This window comes from Ictidomys tridecemlineatus, chromosome 16 (assembly GCF_052094955.1).
Source record: "Ictidomys tridecemlineatus isolate mIctTri1 chromosome 16, mIctTri1.hap1, whole genome shotgun sequence".
NCBI lineage: Eukaryota > Metazoa > Chordata > Mammalia > Rodentia > Sciuridae > Ictidomys > Ictidomys tridecemlineatus.
The window spans coordinates 25,182,671-25,193,142 of record NC_135492.1 but is presented as its reverse complement, the minus strand read 5'-3'; the positions used below and the strand labels follow the sequence as shown (position 1 = coordinate 25,193,142).

Below are 10,472 nucleotides of genomic sequence, written 5' to 3'. Positions count from 1 at the left end.
ATGCATATACAGGTGACAGATAAATGATGTGTGGATAGAAAGGGGATAGATGCAACGTAATGGTACCTGGATGATAGGTAATGATTGATAGATAGATAGATAGATAGACTGGGTTGGTTCTCATGATAGGCAAGGTGTGTCCAACTTATGCAGCTGACATTGGGGCAGATGATGCTCAGTGGTGGGGTCATGCTGTGCACAATAGCACATTCAACAACCTCTCTGATGTGCACCCATTCCCTACCTAGAGCACCACTTCTCCACCTTCCCCAAGTGCTGACAGCCAGATTCTTGCCCCCTGGTGCTCAGAATCCCTTTGCTAAGACCTGTTCCTAGCAAAGGGAACATTAACCTTGCTCTGCTGTGGGATCCGCAGGAATGGACAACAATGAGTACCTGGTCCTCTACTGGAATGCAGGCTCAGGCGGGCTTCCTGCCAATGAAACCACTTTTGCAAAAATTCCAAAGGAACAAGGCTATGCCACCAGCCTCGTAAGTATTTGAACACCTGATTCCCCTCCCATCCAAATGTCAAGGGACAAATTTCCTCTGGAGGAAAAAAAACCAAAACTTTCATCCTTCTCCGCCTCCTGAGTTGGTATCTGGCTCCACTCCGGCCCTCTCAGATGGTTTTCAGTTCAGAAGTTCTCCTCATTGCAGAGGTTTAAGGTTCTTGATTTATATTTTGTCTTCTCTCCTTCTATGAACCTGTCTATCTTCTTCAGCCCCAAGGAATCAGAAAGCTCTTCAGAGCCTGGCTCCACCACCTGTAATTCCAGTAGCTTGGGAGGCTGAGGCAGGAGGACCGCAAGTTAGAGGCCCACCTCAGCAGTTTAGCGAGGCCCCAAGTGACTCAGCGAGACTCTGTCTCTAAATAAACAAAAAAGGGTTGGGGATGGGGCTCGGGAGTCGAGTGGCCCTGAGTTCAATCCCTGGTACCCAAAACCAAAAGCAAGTCTTGGTTGAGGTCACTCATAGCCTCTGCTGATTCAGGATCTGCTCTTTTGAAGGTTTCTTTCCCCTGACTGCATCCAAATGGCCTCGGGGTTCTTTGTCCCAGGCAAAAGCGTGCGCCCTTTGTGTGGCTGACCACCCACTTCCACTCGCAGGAAAGTGGCACCAGGGCATGAGCTGCGCGTCCCGTGGTGACCACTGCCACCACCCGCTGAACCATAGCTCCCACTACTTCTATGGACTGCTCTTCACCCTGATCAACAACTGCGACCCTTACAGGCCCCCAGAGCTGGGGGTCACAGTGGCTGCCCGGTTCAGCCGCTACACCCGAATCCTGGCTCTGGGCGTCCTGACACCCATGGCTGCCAAACTCAGTGGCCTCCTCTCGGATCCCTAGACTGCAGTCGGGCACACAGCCAGCCTCGTCTTCACCACGTGGTTCTCCAGCTGTGGGTTCCTGCGACTCTGGAAAACTGTGTGCTAATGCGGAACCACCAGGTCACCGAGCACCCCATGGATGTGGGGAGCACCACCAGACGGATGCTGCAGGAAGCCATGGCCTACATTCAAAGGTGGAGACCCTCACGATCCGGGGTGGGGGGCAGTTTCTGAGCCATGAGCTACCCTGGGGTCCCATAGCAGCAAGAGCATTGAAAAGGTCCAAACTCACACTTCATTCACAAATGAAAGGAAGCTATTCTTCTTCATGGCTACATAGTAATCCACAGTGTATATGCTGAAGGATTTCTTTATGGAGTCACTTTGCCCATGTCTGTCATCCTAGCAGCTGGGGAGGCTGAGGCAGGAGGATGGCAAGTAGGAGGCTAGCCTCAGCAACTGAGAGAGGCCATAAGAGACTCAGTGAGACTCTGTCTGTATAAAATATCAAAAGGACTGGGGAAGGGACTTAGTGGGGAAGCACCCCTGGGTTCCATCTCTGGTGCTAAAAAAAAAAAAGAAAAGAAAAGAAAAAGGAAAGGTCCAACCTCTTTGTATGAATTGGTTTCCACACTTGGATGTCTGCGTTGAGTTACCGGGTTGCACTGGAAAGTATCCAAGTAGTGGTCATGCATCAGGGACTCTTTCCAAGGCCCAGGAAATGCCTGAAACCTCAGAAAGTACCCAACCATTCATATATAAGTAATAAATAAATATTCATACATATAGTATAATATATAACTATTTTCCTATGCGTACATACCTATGAAGATATTTAATTTATAAATTAGGGAAAGTCAGAAATTAGCAGCACCTAATAATAAAATAATAATGATGGCAATGTTCTGTAAAACAGGGTGGGTGGGTGGGGTGTCCCGTCACTCCCTCTCAAAATATCTTCCTGTAGTATACTGACCATGGATATTGTTTTACTCAGACAAAATTGCCACTGTGACCAAAGGTCCCAAGAGAACATTTGGAGAAGGAAGAGTTTATTTGGGGCTCATGGTTTCCAAGGTTCAGTCCATGGTTGGCCAACTGACTCCATGGTTCTGGCCCAAGGGGAGCAGAACAAAATGGCAGAAGGCCCTGGAGGAGGAGAGCAGCTCAAGACAGGGCACAAGGAAGCAGAGAAAGCTCTGCTCACCAGGGACAGGATAGAGACCCCAAAGGCACAGTCCAGGGATCCCCTTCTCCAGCCACATCCCACGTGCTACAGTCACCACCCAGTGAGTTCATCCAAGTGGATTAATCCACTTCTAGGTCACACCTCTCATGATCTAATCATTTTACCTGTGAACTCTCTTGCATGGTCTCACTCATGAGTTTTTGAGGGGACCCCTCACAGTAAAATCCCAGCAGGTGAACCCAGGTCACGGATGTAGCACATTCAAGGTCCACTGTGGACACCATCATCTCCCGTCCATAATTCCAGTGGTTTTCTAATTTCACAAACAAGGACAGGCCCTTTCTCCTCTTTGTGTCCCAGCTGCACGTCCACACTCCTCTGGTGACCTTGAAAGCCTTCCTCAGGAGAAGATGCCATGGTTTATACAGAGACAACGTAGAGGGGATGGAGTGGTTTGTAGGTAAGTCAAGATCAAGAAATGGTGAGAGTACACCCAACTCGTGTCACTTGTTTGTTCATTTCTTCCCAGTGATAGTCTAATTTTGCACAAAACCAATCATTTCGTTAGCAGTCAGTTTTGTGAGAAGCTGTCATTCAGCGTCACCCTTAGTGGTTACAGGAAGATGAGAGAAAACGTTAGCTTTCAGCATTGTGGAGGAAAAGGGCTCTGCTTTCGGGGCTTGGGGACAAGCTAGAGAGAAGAAAGAACTTGCAGACTCTTTCATCTGCGAGGGTTTCCTGGAGACATGGAAGCCCTCATAGGTCAGGTGACATGTCCTTGCACGAATATCCTGACATCTGAACTACGTGAAAGGCACATGTTCCCAAGGAGGACAGCAGCTCACGTCCCTCGTGAATTGGCCTCTGTGCCTTCAGAGGTAGGAAGGACCGCTGGTCTCCACGGTGCAGGGAGATACTGCTGGGTTTGCAGGTGTCCCGTGCTCTTCTGATAATGGCCATCATAAACTTTGCTGCTATTGGTTGTGGGTCCTTCCATGTGGGCTGGAATCTGTCATGGCTTTTCCCCGCCCTGGCCACCCTCTTACCCTTTTATTAGGGCACTTGACCGCACCAGCACTGCACATCAAAACCATGCCTGCTGACGACGTCCTGGATATTTCTTTGCAAGTCTCTCCTGATTTTCGAGGTGACGCCGTGCTAAGAAGACCTGGGCATGACAGTCTCAGAACCGTGATCACACATATCCCTGTAGTCTCTGGGCAGGGGGCTCTTTCTGTGACGGTCCAGTACAAGGTGGCTTGTGCATAGAATGGGAAGCTCATGCCCCCAGCTGAGACCCGTGTGAGTGCTCTCTCTGACACCTTCCACCTTCTCCACAGTTAAAGCCCTCCAAGCCCTTGATTAGAACCGTCTGAAGAACTCCACAAGAACCTATTGGAACTCCGATCATGGAGGGTTACTGGAGGCCACAGATGAACACCAGCAGCTGGGGAGGTGCAACGGGATCTACAGAGATGATGGGCTAGCCACAGGGAGGAACAGAGACAGGGAGCCAAAGGAGTCCGCATTGGAGGTTCCAGAGCCTGGAGACTATGGAGGAGGAGGGGGGGATGATGATGAAGAGGAGGAGAAAGAGACAGAGGTGGAGGAGGAGATGGAGGAGAAGAAGGAGGAAAAGAAAATAAAGGAGGAAGAGGAGGCAGAAGAGGAGGAAAGGAGATGAAAAAGAAAGACAAGGAGGAGGAGTAGGAGTAGGTGGAGAGATGATGTTGATGATGAGGAGGAAGATGAGAGATGAGGAGGGGGAGAGGGAAGAGAAAGAGGAGGAGAATGAGGGAAAAAAGGATGGGAAAGAGGAAAAGGATGAGAAAAGGAGGAGGAGAAAAAAGAAGAGAATTTGGAGGAGGAGGTGGTAGGGGAGAGGAGAAGGAGGGGAGAGGAGGAGGAAAAAGAGGAGGAGGAATAAAAGCAAGAGGAGATGAAGGAGGAGGAGATGTAGGAGAGATGAAGAGGAGGAAGAAGAGGAGAGATGAGGAGGAGGAGGAGAGGGAGAAGAAGTAAAAGGAGATGGAAGAGCAGGAAAAGGAGGCTGAGGAGGAGAAGGAGGAAAAGAACGAGGTGGAGGAGAAGGAGGAATATGAGGAGGAAAAGATGGAGAAGTAGGGGAAGAGAAGGAGGAGGAATAGAAGTAAAAAATGGAGGAGGAGGAGGAGGAGGAGGAGATGGAGAAGAGATGATGATGATGATGCAGAGGAGGAGGAAAGAAGAAGAGGAGAAGAGGGAGAAGAAAGAGAAGGAAGACAAAGTTACAGAGGAGTCAGAGAAGAAGGAGGAGGTGAAGGAAAAGGAGATAGAGGAGAGAAAATGATGAAAAGGAGGAGTAGGAGAGATGAGGAAGTGGGAAAGGAGAATGAGAAGGAGATGGAGGAGAAGATAGAAGAGGAGGAGGAGAGGGGGAGGAGGAGGAAGATGAGAAGGAGAGAGATAAGAAAGAGGAGGAGAAGGAGGAGGAGATGGAGAAAGAGGACAAAAGGGAAAAAGAGCAGGAGGAGGAGGCGAAAGAGAAGGAGGAGGAGGAGGAGGAGAAGGAGGAGTAAGAGATGAAGAAGGAGGGGAGAAAAGAGATGAGCAGCAGAAGAAGAAGGAGCAGGAGGAAAAGGAGGAGATGTAGGAGGAGAAGAAAGAGCAGGAGGAGGAGGAGAAGGGGAAGGAGGATGACGAGAAGGAGGAGATGAAGAAAAGATGATAATGAGGAGGAGGAGGAAGAGGGATGAGGAGAAAGTGGAGGATATGGAGGAGATGGAGATGAAAGAGGAGGAGGAGAGATGTTGAGCAAGAGGAGAAAGAAGAGGAGAGATGAGGAGGAGGGAGAGAGAGAGAAGGAGAAGGAGAAAATGGAGAGGGAGAAGGAGGAGATGGAGGAGGAGGAGGAGGAGATGCAGGAGGAAAAAAAGGAAGGGTGGAGGAGGAAGAGAAGGAGAGAAAGGAAATGGAAGAGAAGATGGAGGAGGAGAAAGAGGAGATGGATGAGGGGAGAAGAAGAGAAAGGAGGAGGAAGAAAAGGAGAAGCAGGAGTAGAAAAAGACAGAGAACATGGAGAAAGAGGAAGAGATGGAGGTAAAGGAGGAGGATGAGATAGAGGAGGAGGAAGAGGAGAATAAGGAGTAGAATAAGGAGGAGATGAAGGAGGAGGAGGAGATGGAGAAGGAGGAGGAGGAGAAGAGAAAAAAGGAGAAATTGGAGGAGGAGAAAGAAGAGGAGGAGGAGAAATAGGAGGAGAAATAGAAGAAAAAAGGAGGAGAAATGATGAGGAGGATGAAAAGGAGAGATGGGGAGGCGGAAAAAGAGAGGGAGAAGAAGGAGGAGATGGAGGATAGGGACAAGGAGGTGGAGGAGGAGGAGAAACAGTGTGAATGAGAGGAGGAGGAAAAGGAAGGGGAGGAGTAGGAGGACGAGAAGGAGGGGAAGGAGTAAGAGTAGGAAGAGGAGTAGAGATGAGGTGGAGGAGGAGAGATGATGAGAAGGAGAATATAAAGGAGGAGGAGGAGGAGATGGAGGGTAGGATGAGGAGGTAATGAGGAGGAGATGGAGGAGGAGAAGGAGATGGAGATGGAGGAAAAGGAGAAGGAGATGGAGGAGGGAGAGATGGAAAAGGAGGAAGAGATGGAAGATGAGGAGAGGAGATGAAAGAGGAGGAGAGGAAATGAAAGAGGAGGAGGAAGAGGAGAGAGATGAGCAGAAGAAGGACAAAGAGGAGGAGATGGAGGAGAAGGAGGAGGAGATTCAGGAAAAGATGATGATGTTGAGGAGGAGGAGGAGAAAGAGAAATGAGGAGGAGAAGAGAGAGAAGAAGGAGGAAGAGATGGAGGAGGAGGTGATGGAGGAGGAGCAGGAGAAAAGGGGGAGGAGGAGAAGGAGAAAAGATGAGGAGGAGGAGGAGGAGGAGAAGGAGGGGAGGAGAAGAAGAAATGATGATGATAAGAAGGAGGAGAGATGAGGGGAAGGAGGAGAGATGAGGAGAATAGAAGAGGAGAGGAGGAGGGTAGGAAAGAAGAGAAAGAGAAGGATATGGAGGAGGAGGAGCAGGAGGAAGAGGAGGAGAAGAAGGAGAAGATGATGAGGAGGAGGAGATGAAAAAGGAGGAGACTGAAGAAGAGGAGAGGAGATGAAGGAGGAGGAGAAAGAGGAGAGATGAGGAGGAGGAGGACAAGGAGTAGGAGGAGAAGGAGGAGGAGATGGAGGAGGAGGAGAAGGAGGAGATTTAGAAAAGATGATGATGTTGATAATGAGGAGAAGAATGAGTAATGAAGAGGAGGAGAGAGAAGAAGAAGGAAGAGATGGAGGAGGTGATGAAGGAGGAGGAGAAAAAGGGGAAAGAGGAGAAGGAGAATAGAGGAGAAAGAAGAGGAGAGAAAGGAAATGAGAAAAAGATGGATGAAAGTAGGAGATGAAGGAGGAGGAGAAGGACTGTGAGGGGGAGGAGAAGGAGAAGGAGGAGGAGGAGAAGGAAGAGAAGGAGAAGGAGGAGCAGGAAAAGAAAAAGGAGGAGAAGAAGGAGGGGGAGGAGGAGGTGGACAAAAAGAGGAAGAAAAGGAGGAGATGAAGGAGCAGGAAGAGGAGAGGGAGGAGGAGGCGAAGTGGGAGGAAGAGGGGGAAGAGGAGGGGAGAAGAAGAGGGAGATGGAGAAAGAGATGGAAGAGAAGGAGGAGGATCAGGAGGAGAAAGAGGATGAGGAAGAGAAGGAGGAGGAGGAGGAGGAGGAGAGAAGATGATGTTTATTATGAGGAGAAGGAGGAGAGATGAGAAGGAGGAGAAAGAGAATAGGGAGGAGATGAATGAGGAGGAGATGTGGAGGAGGACGGAAAGTATATGAAGGAGGATGAGGAGGAGAAGAAGTAACAGAAAAAAAAAGATGGAGGAGGAGGAAAACAAAGAGGAAAAGAGACATAAGGAGGAGGAGGAGAAGGAGGAGGAGGAAAAGAAGGAGGAGGAGGAGGAGATGAAGAAGGAGAAGAGAGATGAGGAGGAGAAGGAGGAAAAGGAGGAGGAGGAGGAGGAGAAGGAACAGGAGGAAGAGGAATAAGAGAAGGAGGCAGAAAAAGGAGATTGACTAGAGATGATATTTTTAAGGAGGAGGATGAGGACAGGGTAAATCAGGAGAAGGAGATGGAGGAGAAGGAAATGAAGGTGGAGAAGGAGGAGAAAGAGCAGAAGGAGGAGGAGATGGAGGAGGAGGAGTGAGGTAAACAAGAGGAAGAGAAAAAGGAGCAGGAGGAGGAGGAATAAGAGGAGGAGGAGATGGAGGAGAAGGAGGATGAGGAGGAGTAGGAGGAGAGAGATGAGTAAAATGAAAAGAAGAAGGATCAGGAAGAGGAGGAGGAGAAGGATGATAGAAATGAGGAGATGGAGGAGAAGGAGGAGGTGAGATGAGCAGGAGGAGAAGAAGAAGGAAAAGGAGGCGGAAGAGATGTAGGATGATGAGGAGGAGGAGATGGAGGAGAGATGATGACGATGAGGAGGAGGGATGAGTCGGTTGAGGAGGAGAGGGAGGTAGAGGAGAAGGGAAAGGAAGAGGAGAAGGAGGAGTGAAAAGAAAAGGAGGAGGAGAAGGAGGAGGAGAGATGGAAGAGAAGAGGGAGAAAAAGGAAGACAGAGAAAAAGAAGGAGGAGATAGAAGAGAAGGATGAGAGGAAGAAGGAGGAGAAGAATAGGGAGGAGTAGGAGATTGAGGGGGAGGAGAAGGAAGAGAAGATAATAATGAGGAGAATAATAATAATAATGAGGAGAATATGGAGGAGATGGAGAAGAGATGATGATGATGATGTGTAGGAGGAGGAGAGATGAAATGGAGTAGGAAGAAGAGAGGGAGAAGAAGCAGAACGAAGAGGAGGCGATAGAGAAGGTGCAAGAGGAGAAAGAGTAGGAGGTGGAGAAGAAGGCAGAGACAGAGGAGAGATGATGATGAGGAGGAGAAAGGAGAGTTGTAGAGGAACAGGAGGAGAAAAAAGAAGATAGAGGAGGAGGAGAAGGAGATAGAGGAGAAGAAGGAGGAAAAGGAGAGAGACGAGGAAGTGGAGGAGGAGGAGAGTGAGGAGAAGGAGGAGGAGAAGGCAAAGAAGAATACAGAGGAGGAGGAAGAGATGGATAAGGAGAAGGAGATGGAAGAGGAGGAGGAGAAGGAGCAGGAAGAGGAGGGGGCGATGGAGGAGGAGGATGAAGATGAAGAGGAAGAGATGGAAGAGAGATGATGGTGAGAGACGATGTGATGATAATGAGGAGAAGTTGGAGGTATAAGGAGTAGAAGCAAAGATTAGGAGGAGCAGGAGGATGAGGAAGAGGAGGAGGAAAGAAGAGAAGGAGGAAGATATTGAGGAGGACGACAAGGAGATAGAGGAGGAGGAGGTGGAGGAGGAGGAGATGAAGGAAGAGCAGGATGTTGAGGAGAAGGAGGTGGAGTAGGTGGAGAACTAAGAGGAGGAGTACAGATGATGAAGATGATGATGAAGGGGAGGAGGAGAATTGAGAAGGAAGAAAAGAGATGATGCTGATGAGGAGGAGGAAGAGAAGAAATGAGCAAAAGGAGTGATTAGGAGGACCAGGAGGAGGAGGAGAGGGAGGAGAAGAAAAAGCAGATGGAGGAGAACAATGAAGAGATAGAGGAGGTGGAGGAGATGGAGGAGGAGAAGGTGGAGGAGGAGGAGTTGGAAAAGGAGGAGAGGAGATGATGAAGGAGGAGAAGGAGGAGGAGAAGAAGCAACAGGAGGAGATGGATGAGGAGAAAAAGGAGAAGTACAGGAGATGGAGAAAAAAAGGGAGGAGGAGAGAGATGAGCAGGAGGAGTAGAAGATGAAACAGGAGGTGGAGAAGGAAGAGATGGAGAAGGAAGAGATGGAGGAGTAGAAGTAGTAGAGGGAAGAGAGAAGTAAAAAATGGAGGAGGAGGAGGAGGAGGAGATGGAGAAGAGATGATGATGATGATGCAGAGGAGGAGGAAAGAAGAAGAGGAGAAGAGGGAGAAGAAAGAGAAGGAAGACAAAGTTACAGAGGAGTCAGAGAAGAAGGAGGAGGTGAAGAAAAAGGAGATAGAGGAGAGAAAATGATGAAAAGGAGGAGTAGGAGAGATGAGGAAGTGGGAAAGGAGAATGAGGAGGAGATGAAGGAGAAGATAGAAGAGGAGGAGGAGAGGGGGAGGAGGAAGAGGATGAGAATGAGAGAGATAAGAAAGAGGAGGAGAAGGAGGAGGAGATGGAGAAGAAGGACAAAAGGGAGAAAGAGCAGGAGGAGGAGGAGAAAGAGAAGGAGGAGGAGGAGGAGGAGAAGGAGAAGTAAGAGATGAAGAAGAAGGAGAGGAAAGAGATGAACAGGAGAAGAAGAAGAAGCAGGAGGAGAAGGAGGAGATGTAGGAGGAGAAGAAAGAGCAGGAGGAGGAGGAGAAGGGGAAGTAGGATGACGAGAAGAAGAAGGAGATTAAGAAAAGATGATAATGAGGAGGAAGAGGGATGAGGAGAAAGTGGAGGATATGGAGGAGATGGAGAGGAAAGAGGAAGAGGAGAGACGTTGAAGAAGAGGAGAAAGAAGAGGAGAGATGAGGAGGAGGAAGAGGAGAGAGATAAGGAGAAAAAGAAAAAGAAAAGGAGATAAGGAGAAAAAGAAAATGGACAGGGAGAAGGAGGAGATGGAGGAGATGGAGGAGGAGGAGGAGGAGATGCAGGAGGAAAGAAGAAAGAGTGGAGGAGGAAGAGAAAGAGAGGGAGGAGATAGAAGAGGAGATGGAGGAGGAGAAAGAGGAGATAAATGAGGGGAGAAAAGAGAAAGGAGGAGGAAGAAAAGGAGAAGCAGGAGTAGAAAAAGACAGAGAATATTTAGAAGGAGGAAGAGATGGAGAAAAAGGAGGAGGATGAGATAGAGGAGGAGGAAGAGAAGAATAGGGAGTATAAGAAGGAGGAGATGAAGGAGGAGGAGGAGATGGAGAAGGAGGAGGGAGGTAAACA

At 49.0% G+C, this 10,472-nt stretch overlaps 1 pseudogene; it reads left to right on the top strand.

Moving 5' to 3' along the window:
* The first annotated feature begins 378 nt into the window (after positions 1–378).
* The window catches only part of LOC144371262 (arylsulfatase D-like), a 12,539-nt pseudogene continuing 2,445 nt past the window's right edge, over positions 379–10,472 (top strand).